Here is a 12,223-nt window from a genome sequence, read left to right as displayed (position 1 = left end):
GGGCTCAGTCTCGGTTTAAGCTAAGCAGTCCTTTGTGGCCTGATGCAGCTGCTGTTATATCAAGGTAATTTTGGCCGGAATGCACTTGCTGGCCAAAGAGCTAATAATGCCTCAGTGGTTTGATTTAAGGAAGTAACTGCATACTAGTTAAATTATTTTAACATTGTTGGACTAAATTTTTCAAATATTAATATTTTGATTAAAACTTCCTGAAAATTTCAAAATTTTTATTGACTCTCTTTTGGGAGGGGAGGGAGAGGAGTTTGACCAGCCATAGATTAGTATGATATTTTTCTATTTCTAAAAAAAAAAACCACCAAAAACCCCCCAAAATATAAACATTGAAGAAGTAGAATTTTTAATTGCTCATTTTCAGTGGCTTTTCAACCAATTCTATTTCTGAAATTCTTTTAGTTCTCTAATTTTAGAATAGTTAGGGGAAAATACCCCCATCCTGACAGCATGTAGGAGGAAAAAGCCAGGTACATGGATAGATGGGGGGGGCAGGGTATGAGAGAGAGTGGGAGAACTATAAATGGTTTTCCCATTCCATGTGTATGTTCAAGAGTTCAAAACTTTTTGTCATTTTGAATCAGGATGAAAAGTTGAAATTTTAAAAATGTTAACGAACCAAAAATGTGGGGGGTTTTTCAGTTAAAGTCAAAATGTTACATTTTGGTCTTTTTTTAATCCTCTTAAAATCTCTAATTAGCTTAAATTTTAAAATAAAAATTTTGAAGCTGGAAGACAAGAAATTTTCATTTCATGAAACATTTTGACAAGTTTGATTTTTTTTCCTGTCTCCATTTTTTGGAGTTGGGAAATCTGTTGAAACAGAGCCTGTTTTGCAAAAAGTTTCTGTTTCAGCATTTCAGGAAACAAAAATTTGTCTAAAAATTCCCAACCAGCTCTACTGTGTGTGCATTCTCCCTGTTGTGTATTTGGTTGTCATGGTTTTTGTTCCCATGGCAACTGAGTTAGATCATTAGGGGATAGCCTAGCCTGCTCAGCCAATCAGATGAGCTCTGTGTCTGTAAATAAATGGTAGTTTTGTTAGCTATCTGCTGTCTGGCCTCAAGTGATTTCTTCCTAAACCGGCTGTCCCCAAGGATATAACACTCCCTTTCTCCCTTATCTCATCCCGAGGAAGCAAATGTGATGGAAATATGAATGAGTATAACCTACGCACGGACATCTACCTGAGTGTACAGATAGCCTAAAGCAATATTTTTGTGAGTTGTGAACTGCCTCTTTCATCTCTTCGGTGGGTTAGCTCAGATGCTCAATGTTGATAATTTAAATACTAAGCTTTTAACTTGTTTCATCACCAAACAAAGCGAGGGACAAGGGCTGCTCAGCCTAATGTGAGGGACATGTCCATTTGCTGCCATGAATGGCTAGCACTGGAGATATTACCAGCATTTGTCTCCAAATTGATCCATGGAGCCAAAAGTGGAGAGGATTCCAAACAGAATCCCACACCTCACTGAAGGAAGCCAAACCTGCAGAGTGTTCACACCTGTCCAAGGAGAAGCCAGTTACAGCATGCTAGTATGGAACAATTTCTGACTGTCTCATTTATATAGAATATCAGGGTTGGAAGGGACCTCAGGAGGTCATCTAGGCCAACCTGCTGCTCAAAGGGGGAACTAATTCCCAGACAGATTTTTGCCGCAGATCTCTAAATGGCTCCTTCAAGGACTGAATTCACAACCCTGAGTTTAGCAGGCCAATGAGCAAACCACTGAGCTATCCCTCCCACAAGTCTAGTGGGGCATCCAAGCATGTCCCTGATCAGACTAACTCCCAAAGCATACTTGGTCTGCTTTCATGGTGGATATGAGGCCAGGCAACTTCCTGGCAGTTTCTCCTCCCTCTATGCAGACTCAGGCAGACATCACTCTGTTGATTATACTCTGGTCACATGTTCAAGCTTCTCTTTGCAACCATCTATTTTAAAAATGAAAATGTAGACCCTAAGCCAACACAGGATTTTAGTAATGAGTCTGTGCCTCTTGTGTCTGGCCCTTAATCTGGCTCAGAGAAGGCAGGAGGTAGCAGCAGAGGCTGCAGTGCCCAACTGTCAGAGTAGGGAGGGGCTAATGGAGGAGATACGGGAGCTACGGAAAGCAGCTGGAGCTATTTGTGAGGAATAAGGGGAGAGGAAGCAGGAGCTGTTGAGAGGGGGCAGGAATGATGGGGAGTAGAAAACGTTGGGAACAGGAGATAGGAAGTGAGCTAAGAGGGGACATGAGCTAAGGGAAGAGTAGGAGTTGCTATGTGGGAAATGATCTAATGCGAGAACAGAATAGGGGGGAATAGGGCTAATGTCATTGTGCAGTTACCCCGCCAGGTTCACTCCAACAGCCCACTGACTCCATCCTGCCAATGAACTGTGATCCCTTGGTTATCCTTGGTTCTCCACAAAGCTGCTTCTGAGGTCCCCACAAGACCTCCCCCATCTTCTGAGTGATATAAGAAATAAAATTTTGCCTCCCCAAACCTGCTCCTGCTGCTTTAGGGGTAACCTTGTAAGGGGAATCTGGTGTCAGACCAACACTTTTCACAAGCACTAAAGGCACAATTTTTATTGATGCTTGTGGCTGTATGCAAGCTATGTATATCTATGCAAATTAACTTAAGTAACAATTTACATAAAAACAGAGCTTCATAAAAGTTGAGAGCTATGCTTTTGTCATGGCAGGGCCTCAAGGCCAGAGTTTGATGGGTTTTTTTGTGGTGTATCATTCTCCTCCAACAGCTGTTAGAGCTATTCTGCTTGCCCTTCAGAGGGCTTCTGGATTTCCTTCCCCTAACCCAGTTGTCTGCTCTCTGCTTCTCACTGCAACACACACCTGAGACAGAGAGTGGAGTAACCAAAAGAAAGTCAGGGAGGAGAAGTGACATCAGGCTGCCCCCTCATGCTCGTCTCCAACTCAACCCACACTGTCAGGCTCCACCTTACCTCATTAGTAGCAGATTATTATTAATAGTTATTTGTATTAGAGTGGAGCTGAAAGCTACTGTCAGGATTGGGGCCTCATTGCACTAAGTGCTGTATGAACCTGTAAGAAGAAACAGTCCCTGCCCCAAAGAGCTTACAGTCTAGACAAAAGAGAGATGTAGGGAGGGGAAAATGGGATGAAGCATAAAAGCAAAATGGTCAGAGTCAATATAAGCACGCACTAATTAATAGCTGCAAGGAAAATTACTAACTGTGACGGATAAGAAGTTGCATATTATTATTTGTTTCTGGTAGCATCCACATCATCCTAGATGCTGTAAAAGCGGAAAAGAAGGCAAGGCCCCTGCCTCCAAAGAGCCTATTTCCCCCTTCCAAATTAAATTTGTTGTTTTTGTTTTGTTTTTTCCATAGAGAAAGAAGAGCGATCATCTAAAGTAGGTATGTCAACAACTTTAATATGTATATTTCCACTTTCCAATAGGCCACACATTTCTTTCTCATTGCTGGGTTTCTTTTACCATTGCTAGTTCTGAAGAACAGACATTATATTGCATGCCCACAGGGGCATGAAAAGAACTGCATCTATAAAGGAAATTGTAAAGAACTTTTTATTTAAGTGCAAACCTTAATATAATTGTTGTATATTCATCTGACTAATAATAATGCATTTGCTATATTAGTAGTTAGTACCACTGAAGTACTATTGATTTATTTTTATTTTAATAGTAACTTCAGTATCTTTCAGAGTGGAAATAAATTTGTTAGTCTCTAAGGTGCCACAATGACTTCTCGTTGTTTTTCAATATCTTTTTTTCTCACTAAGTACCCTAATTCCAATGATAATGTTACTCCTTGTACGCCAAGACTGGGGTTAATGGGAGAGTGTGGTGAGTGGCTAGGAGAGACAAAATGAAGGAAAACTTTACAAACGTACTTTTTGGTTTTGTGGCTAGCAATAGTTATTAGTGTGTTTTTCCCCAGCTATATGATGTTTTTTTCACTTAACTCCTTAAAGAGAACTTTTTGCTGAGGTTTTACAGTACTCAGATGCCTTAAGCAATGGTTCTTGAGATTTTTTCATAGGGTGGACCGTCTTTTAACAGAGGAATTGTTTCATGGAACCTCTCCCCTCCATAATTACATAACATCTCTGTGGCTACTACAGCACTTGTTTATAGAGAAATGAACAAGGGTTTTACAAGTTGCCTTATCAGGCTGAAGTGAAAAAGAGAAGCCAGAAATATGTGACTAGCCAGCTCCCTGTGGTCCAACAGTTGGGAATCTCTGCCTTGTATTGTAAACCTTCTGTAAGTGGTTACAACCAGGAATTTATTGAATTGGCTGGACTTCTTATTGAAAAGACAAATACTCAGTCAAAATTATACCATTTCATTACATGACCTGAATTTTTGGCTTTTAAAGAAACATCTATTGTGATGGATTTTGGGGGGTCAGATCCCATGAGGTGGTACTAAGCACCAGCACTTCACAAGAGGGATAAATACCAAGCAGGGAGAGGAGTTATTTAAGTTAAGGGCCAGTGTTGACACAAAAATAAATGGATATAAACTGGCCATCAACAAGTTTAGGTTTGATATTAGATTAAGGTTTCTAACTATCAGTGGAGTGAAGTTCTGATACAACCTTCCAAGGGGAGCACTGGGGGCAAAAAACCTGACTGGCTTCAAGACTGAGTTTGATAAGTTTGTAGAGGGATCCAGTGATAAGACTGCCTACACTGGCATGTAGCCTACCTGTGACTGCTAGCAACAAATATTCCCACCGCCTGATGACAAGGCACTACATTGGGAGGGCTCTGAGTTACTTCAGAGAATTCTTTCTGGCCACTGAGTCTTGCCAAAATGCTCAGAGTCCAACTGACCAGCATATCTGGGGTCAGGAAGAAATTTTCCCTTTAGTCAGATTGGCAGAAACCCTGTTTTGTTTTAGCAAAAACAACGGGGAGTCCTTGTGGCACCTTAGAAACTAACAAATTTATTTGGGCATAAGGTTTTGTGGGCTAGAACCCACTTCATCAGATGCATGGTGTGGAAAATACAGTAGCAGGTATAAATACACAGCACATGAAAAGATGGGATTTGCCTTACCAAGTGGGAGGTCTGTCTAATGAGACAATTCAATTAACAGTAGGAAACCAAGGGAAGAAAAATCACTTTTGTAGTGGTAATGAGTGGCTCATTTCAAACAGTTGACAAGAAGGTATGAGTAACAGTAGGGTGAAATTAGTATGGGTTTCAGCAACTGAAATCAATGTGAATAAGTTTTTAGGCTATGAAATATTTGGATAGAATATACCTTCCTCTCATTCATTCTTGTTTCTGGGTGGTACTGGAACAAGTGTTTACATACTGAAAAAGCCTGTTCTTATTTGATCAACAGCCCAAGAAGTTCAGATAATCATAGTACTAACACCTGAATACAGGCTGCTTATCTGAACGAAATCCAAATGTAAAAATTTCACACTTCCCCTATCAGTGTTTGTGATACCTTATTGCTCAAGGGATTAATCATAGACTCACAGACTTTAAGGCCAGAAGGGACCATCATGATCATCTAGTCTGACACGCTGCACATTGCAGGCCACAGAACCTTACCCACCCACTCTTGTAATCAATAACTCAGTCAGAGGTTAAGGGTTTAAGTCTTCAAATCATGATTTAAAGACTGAAAGTTACAGAGACTCCATCATTTACACTAGTTTAAATCTGCAAGTGGCCCATGCTGGAGAAGATGGCAAAAATCAACAAAATCCAAGTTTTGGAATCAAATCATTTGTATTCCAAACATTTTCCAAGGGCAGGTCAAAAAGTTTGGAGCTCCATGGAGTATCTTCATATAAAACATAGACCTATTGTTTGGGAAAATGTTTCTAAATTTAGAGCTGTCCTTCATGAAGTTCAACAGATGCTTAGAGGAGGTGTCATAGTAATATTCCTCAATTTGAACCTTAGAGTTCAAATATAAGGTACTAGCATGAAGTCCTCTAAGCTTAATCTCCAGCTTAGATCTGATAGGCTGCCACCAGGTCAGGAATTGATAGGGCCTGACCCCCCTTTCCTCTCTCTGGTGTCCCCAAAACCATTCGCCTGGAGGACCCCAGTTCCAAATCCTTGGGTCTAAAAGCAGGAGAGATAACCCCTTCCCCCTTCCAGGCTGCCTCTTGGTTAGCCTGCGAGTATCAAGAAACCGGTTTCTTCTGCTTCCCAACAGATAAGCGTTCTCTTCCTCAGGACATTGAGATGCAAAATACAACAGCTTGGCTTTGCCTTTCCCCGTTCCTGCCTTCCGTGAGGGAGACAGATACCTGATACAGAGTTTCATTTCTCTGCCTTACCAGAAAAGAAACTTCCACAGTGAAAAAGAAGCTTTATATAGAAAAGAGAAAATACAGAATAATAACTTGCATAAAAATTATACAGGCTCCTACTTAAGAAAATATGAACACCCCAGCTGATTTAAAAATAGCCAATTTAAATAGACCAGCAATCACCACAGTAAGTACAAAGCAAAGCATATCTAGCCGATTTTTCTGTTTTTGTACTCACTGCCTTTGTAGAATGAGAAGAAGATGGAATAGCAAGATAGCTTGTCCCACAGCCGAGGAAGCAAACAAGAACGCCAGAAATCCACATCTGTAAATACAACACAAAGCTCCTCATAGCCGAATTACTTTTTTCGCTTTGTACTCACAGACTTTGTAGAATATGAGATTAAGAAGGAGTTAGAAGGAAACTTGTCTTACATCACAGCCGAGAAAACAACAAAGACCCCGAGTATACAAATTCCCGCCCCTGACTTTAAACAATCCAGTTCTCTGATTGGTCCTCTGGTCAGGTGTTTGGTTACCCTTTCCAGGTAAAAGAAACTTAACCCTTACCTACCTACTTATGACACCTACCTACTTATGACAGGAGGTTAGGGGTTAGTTGTCCTGAGCTGATTTGCTACTTTCTGTGATCATCAAGATTTTTTTTTAATTTTGCACTTTCATTTTTGAAGATTGAGATTTCACTGTATTATATAACTGTTCTCTCTTGTGCTGTTATATCCTGCCAAAGGATGCACTTGTTTGTTCCCTTTCTTGATGACTCACAGTAACTGATGTTATTTGTTTGCTTATTCAGGATTAGGACTTGGCATTTTCTTTGGGATGTCCATTATTGTCATCATTATTTCTTGCTGTATATGCAAAAAGTTACAAGTAAGTGTAAACTTTTTTATATTTATTATTCTTATATTTTTATTATATTATTATTTTTTAATTTCTTCAATGATCTCTCAGATTTGCAGTGATCGTTTAATGAGGTTTCACCTACTCCCTGTGAGAGTCTGCCAGTGGATGACATCCTTAATCCTTTTAGGATATACATATTTTCCTGATACCTTGATTATATTCCAGTCCTGGCTAAAGCCAGCCTCTTCTGGAGTAATGCTGGTTCCCAGTTTGCAATACTATCCCTTTCTGAGATACTTTTCTGTCACCAGGGGGTTCTGCACCAGCAAATGACAGTGCACCTGAAAACGTCACTGACACTAAGTGACCATAGCCTATCCAGTTTTGATTGTGCTCTGTAGTTGTCTGAGGACTATAGGCAAGATGCATGGAAAGTTAATAATATGTTGGCACATCAACATTTCAAGCCATTTGTCTGTAACCTTAATATTAAAAAATAAATTAATGCTTACTGAAATGTTAAAGGATGATCAATTTTAACATGCAATGATACGACTGAAACTGATGAGTATGAGGAAAATAGAGAGATTACAGAGATTAAAAATAAGACCAACAGATATTTTATTGTTATTTATTGTAATAATATTTCCATTTGGTTTCTACAGCTTGAATGTGTACAGCAGTAATGTTAACATATTTCTATTTTCTGTATAGAAAAGCTCATTTGAACTCAGTGGAAGCAACTAGTTCCTTAAATTCCACTGGAACAAAAGAACCAAGCTCAGGCAGAGTGTCCTTGGTTTCGTTCTGTTCTTTTGCATGGCTACTAAAATGGAGGATGTAGTAGGAGAGTACTCGTCATGACTGAGCATATATAATCTACTTGCGGCTTTATTCTCACTCCGTGAACCTACATACTAGAGCTGTGTGCTTCACCGGAATCCATGACAACATTTTCTTCAGTTTCAACCCCAATATACTTTCACACATCAAAAGTATCATTTTGAAAAAAACCTCTCAATCTCCAAACAAGACTCAATCAAAGCCATTTGCTACAGCATTAGAACCATGCAATATCATGACCTCAGCTTCACTTCTGAACCATGGTTTATGGTCCTTATTTTTTATTTGACTATAATATACACTACAGTGGGGTGTGTTAACCATCTTTTTCTTAATTCATGTGAATTTTTACTATTTCCTGTTTTTCTTTGTATAATTTTCAGGTGAGGAGAAAAAATGAAAGCACTCTCTCTTCATAGCCATTCAAGAAGATCTCACAAAAAGAACTAATATGGCTGAATCATCAGAGAAATTAAAATGGATTGAAATTCAAAGAGATCCACTTACTCACAGAAAAGGGGACTCTCAGTAGTGTAAGCTTCTTTTTAAATGGAACATTTTGGAGTGTTCCTGAATCTAGTCATAGTAATAAGCAGATATTCATTGGTGCTGGCTGCTACAAATCTTTCTTCATTGCCTGTTCCTTTTTGGTTGTGGAAAAAAGCTCGCCTTACTTTAATATAGTTATCTAAGGGCCAGATTCTGCCATTTAGGCACAAATCTGCACCAGCATATGAGGAACAGGGGGAGGCATAATCCCTCTCCCAGCTCTCCAGCATGCAGAAGAAGCATGCCGTGGCCCTTTTTCTTCCTGCCCCTGCCTACTTCCTTTAGAGGATTTGTGGCCATTAGGGTGCACAGCAGGAATGAGTCATGGAGGGGGGCAGTCTTTGTGCTTCTCTGAGTATAGGGACTGGGGTCTTTCTGGGCCCTTATGTGAAGCCCCTAAGGAGTGAGGGGAAAACTCATTATGCCTCCTGCTCCCACTGATTCATCCATCCAAAAGCCTGTGACAATCTAGCCCCTAATTCTTTGTATATAGCTTGTTTTATAATAAATGACCTAAGTAAAAGTGAGTCTCAGCACAGTGTATTTCTATTAAATGCAAAAATGATGCTGATGCACTGCTAAGATTGAAATGTTATGCTCACTAAAATCAGAAAATGTAGAGTTAAGGGACCAGAGCCTCAGCTGGTGCAAACTGACATAGCTTCCTTGGCTTCATTGGAGCCATATTGATTGACACCAGCTGAAGATCTGGCCCCAGGTTTCCAGAGACACTTTTGCACAGTAGGGTTTTTTTATCATCTAATCATAACATTTATATATGCAATGACTCAAAATGTTGTTTTTGTTCATAGAGTGTTATAAAAGAATGTGTAGTTTTAACATGGAAGCCTACAATCCTGTATACACGTTTACAGTTTTACAAACATAATGTAAGAAAACAATGCAGTTTATTTCCTTGGTATGAAGTTATTTGTTTAAATAGTGTTATTTTAATCAGGGTTGTATGATCCTAGACGGAAAAACCCTTTTGTAATATATGGGCCTGTCTGCTTCTCCTCTTACACCTGTATAATCAAGAATTTCTCCACCGGAGCTAATGAAGATACACTTGCGCAAAAACTAGTATCAATGCATAACCAGGCCCCTAAATGTGCAAGCTTTAAATTGGAAACTCTTTAGAGTAGGAATTGTGGTTTTCTTTTATCTCATTCAGTCCCTGTGCTTAAAAATAACAATAATCAATAAAAAGGTGACAGTTAAGTTTGGGAATCTTGCATTTCTTGAATTTCATAGTACAGTCTAAGGGCCTTGTTCCACTCCCCTACTCTGAGTGGGTAGCACTTATTTACTTATTGATGTCAATGGAATGACTCATGTGAGTAAGTACTATGCAATGTGAGTGCAGAATCCAGCACTTAGTAGTCGCAAACTTTAGTCTCAGTATACTATGTAGAGTTGGCATATTAATAAAGTGGCATGGTGAGGCAGCATGACCCAGTGGGTATGATACTAACTCAGCATTTGGGAGAGCTGGATTCAATTCCCTGTTCTTCCACAGACTTCCTGTGTGGCCTATAGTCAAGCTAATTAGTCTTCTAGGCCTCAGTTCCCCATATATAAAACAGGAATAATAGCAATTCCTTATCTCACAAGGATGTTGTGAGAATAAATACATTAAAGGTTGAGGTGCTCAGGTAACAGGTGCTTTTGCAAGTACCCTATCCAGAAAATCTAATCAGAGGTTTTGGCCTGTTTCCAAATCTGCTCAGGCATGATATCTTCCTTCTTAATAATAATATGGACTTGAGTTATATCAGCCTTCAACCAGTAATTGATATTCTATGAAGATGCAAAATCTAAAGCATAGAAGTTCCTTGCATGAGAGGAAGGGAAGATGAAACCTAGTTCAGCACCATTGAGGGCAAAGGGAATTTTACTGTTGACTTCAGTGGATCAGGATAAGACTGATAACACAGATGTATAATTGAAAATGTTGGCCACTTTTTTTCCTATGCGTTTAACAAATGAGGGCTAAAATCTTCCTTTTGTGTAAACATGATCTGAGTTAAGAATGAGCTCATTACAAGAATTGTGTTTCACTCCAGTCTTACTAAGAATTACAATTATAATTACATTTTCATTTCCACAAAAAGAATAATAAACTCCGAATTTTGGAAGAGCAATCTATCATTTTGTTTTGCTTGATATTGACATAGTCAGCAGATTTCAGGGTATTTTATTAAAGAAATGTCATAGTTAATGTGGATTAATTGAAAGTTAAACATATGCTTAAGTGCTTTACTAGATTTTATTGCCCTGCATGGTCCTATAGCGCTGGTTGAACGTTGCAGAAGCAGGCTCACAGAATATTCCAATTCAAGGCAATGGGATTACTCTATATAAATTAAGCATATGCATCAGTGAACATGGATTTAGTGGTGTATTGTGCTATGGCTGCACTGTCAAAAATGCACTTTCCCTATACCTTTTAATCAGAGTAGCAACCTATGATAGGCCTTTCTCGGCAATATCAAGGAATATTTTCATTACCGCCTTACAGTCTATAGACAAATATTGCACATTTATGTTTGGTTTTTATTCTAATCAAAATCTCACTATACTTTACGCTGCATTTGAAAGAAAATACTAGATAGTGCTGTAGTTTTCTAATAACCTGTATAAGTATAGTTGAAATCTGCATTCTGAAAAAAGCCTTGGGCCCAAACATTCTATGTCAGGTACTGAATATGGTCCAGATGTCTATTCATGCATATTAGCTAATATCACTAATCACATATGTCTGTTAACAAAAATGAAGAAATGTTTTTAAAACTTCTTTTTGCTGGTACCAATATGATGTAAGGAATGAAAATTTATCCAGGAAAGAAATATATATACTACGTAAGTAATAATGTTGGGGATTTTTCATTTGTAATTATATTTCACATGATTTAAAAATTGCACTATACTCAGCTATGATTCTATGGAAATTATAAATAATTTAAAATAGCTGTATTAAAGCACTCCTCTATATTAGTTAAAAATGCCTTTGGGGGAGAAGGAGCTAAAACAATTATACATCTTACAGCGGTATCACTGCAACTGCCTTCTAACAGAAGTTGTCGTCAATAGAACTACTATGCATTGTGGTACTTCCATTGACAGGCTAAGAAGATCAGTGGGTCCTTTGGACACATTGATAATGTCAGGGAATCACAACATTGTTATGGGGTGAAATCCTGGCCCACTAAAATAAATAGACTTTTACCATTGGCTCCAATGGGGCCAGAATGCCACCTTTGCTCCCCTTTGCAATATCTGTGTACAGCAAAATTCTTTGGCATGACTGCCCTCATATAACTGGCTTCACTAAAGCTGAGGTGGTGTGGAGTGCAACAAAGACACATCAAAAGGTAGACAAAAGATAATAACAGGGACTGACTCTTGATAAAGTATGTGGTTGGATCAGACGATGGACTGGTACATAGCCATCTTTTTTTTTAAGTGCACAGTGTACCAGGTACTTCTCTCTGTGTAGGAATATATCATAGTACACTGTACCATGCTTTGAGGGAGCAGCATTTTTTTATGCAAAGTCATCCTCCTGTCTGTTAACGTTCACTTTATCAGGTTCACTTCTCTTTTCCTTTCCCTTCACACCCTCTTGAACATGCCAGCTGCAGACTCACCACCGCCCAACTGTCTAAAGT

General features: G+C 39.0%; 1 long non-coding RNA gene across 1 annotated transcript; it reads left to right on the top strand.

Annotated features, from left to right (window-relative positions):
* Positions 1-147: 147 nt before the first annotated feature.
* LOC116829525 (uncharacterized) lies at positions 148-10,696 on the top strand. Its single transcript, XR_012655955.1, has 4 exons — positions 148-917; positions 1,110-3,403; positions 7,111-7,187; positions 8,387-10,696. It is a non-coding gene; the product is annotated as an uncharacterized LOC116829525 (long non-coding RNA).
* The last annotated feature ends 1,527 nt before the right edge of the window (positions 10,697-12,223 follow it).

The sequence above is a fragment of the Chelonoidis abingdonii genome, chromosome 5, assembly GCF_003597395.2.
Source record: "Chelonoidis abingdonii isolate Lonesome George chromosome 5, CheloAbing_2.0, whole genome shotgun sequence".
Classification (NCBI taxonomy): Eukaryota; Metazoa; Chordata; order Testudines; family Testudinidae; genus Chelonoidis; species Chelonoidis abingdonii.
This window is presented reverse-complemented; position numbering and strand designations above follow the sequence as displayed.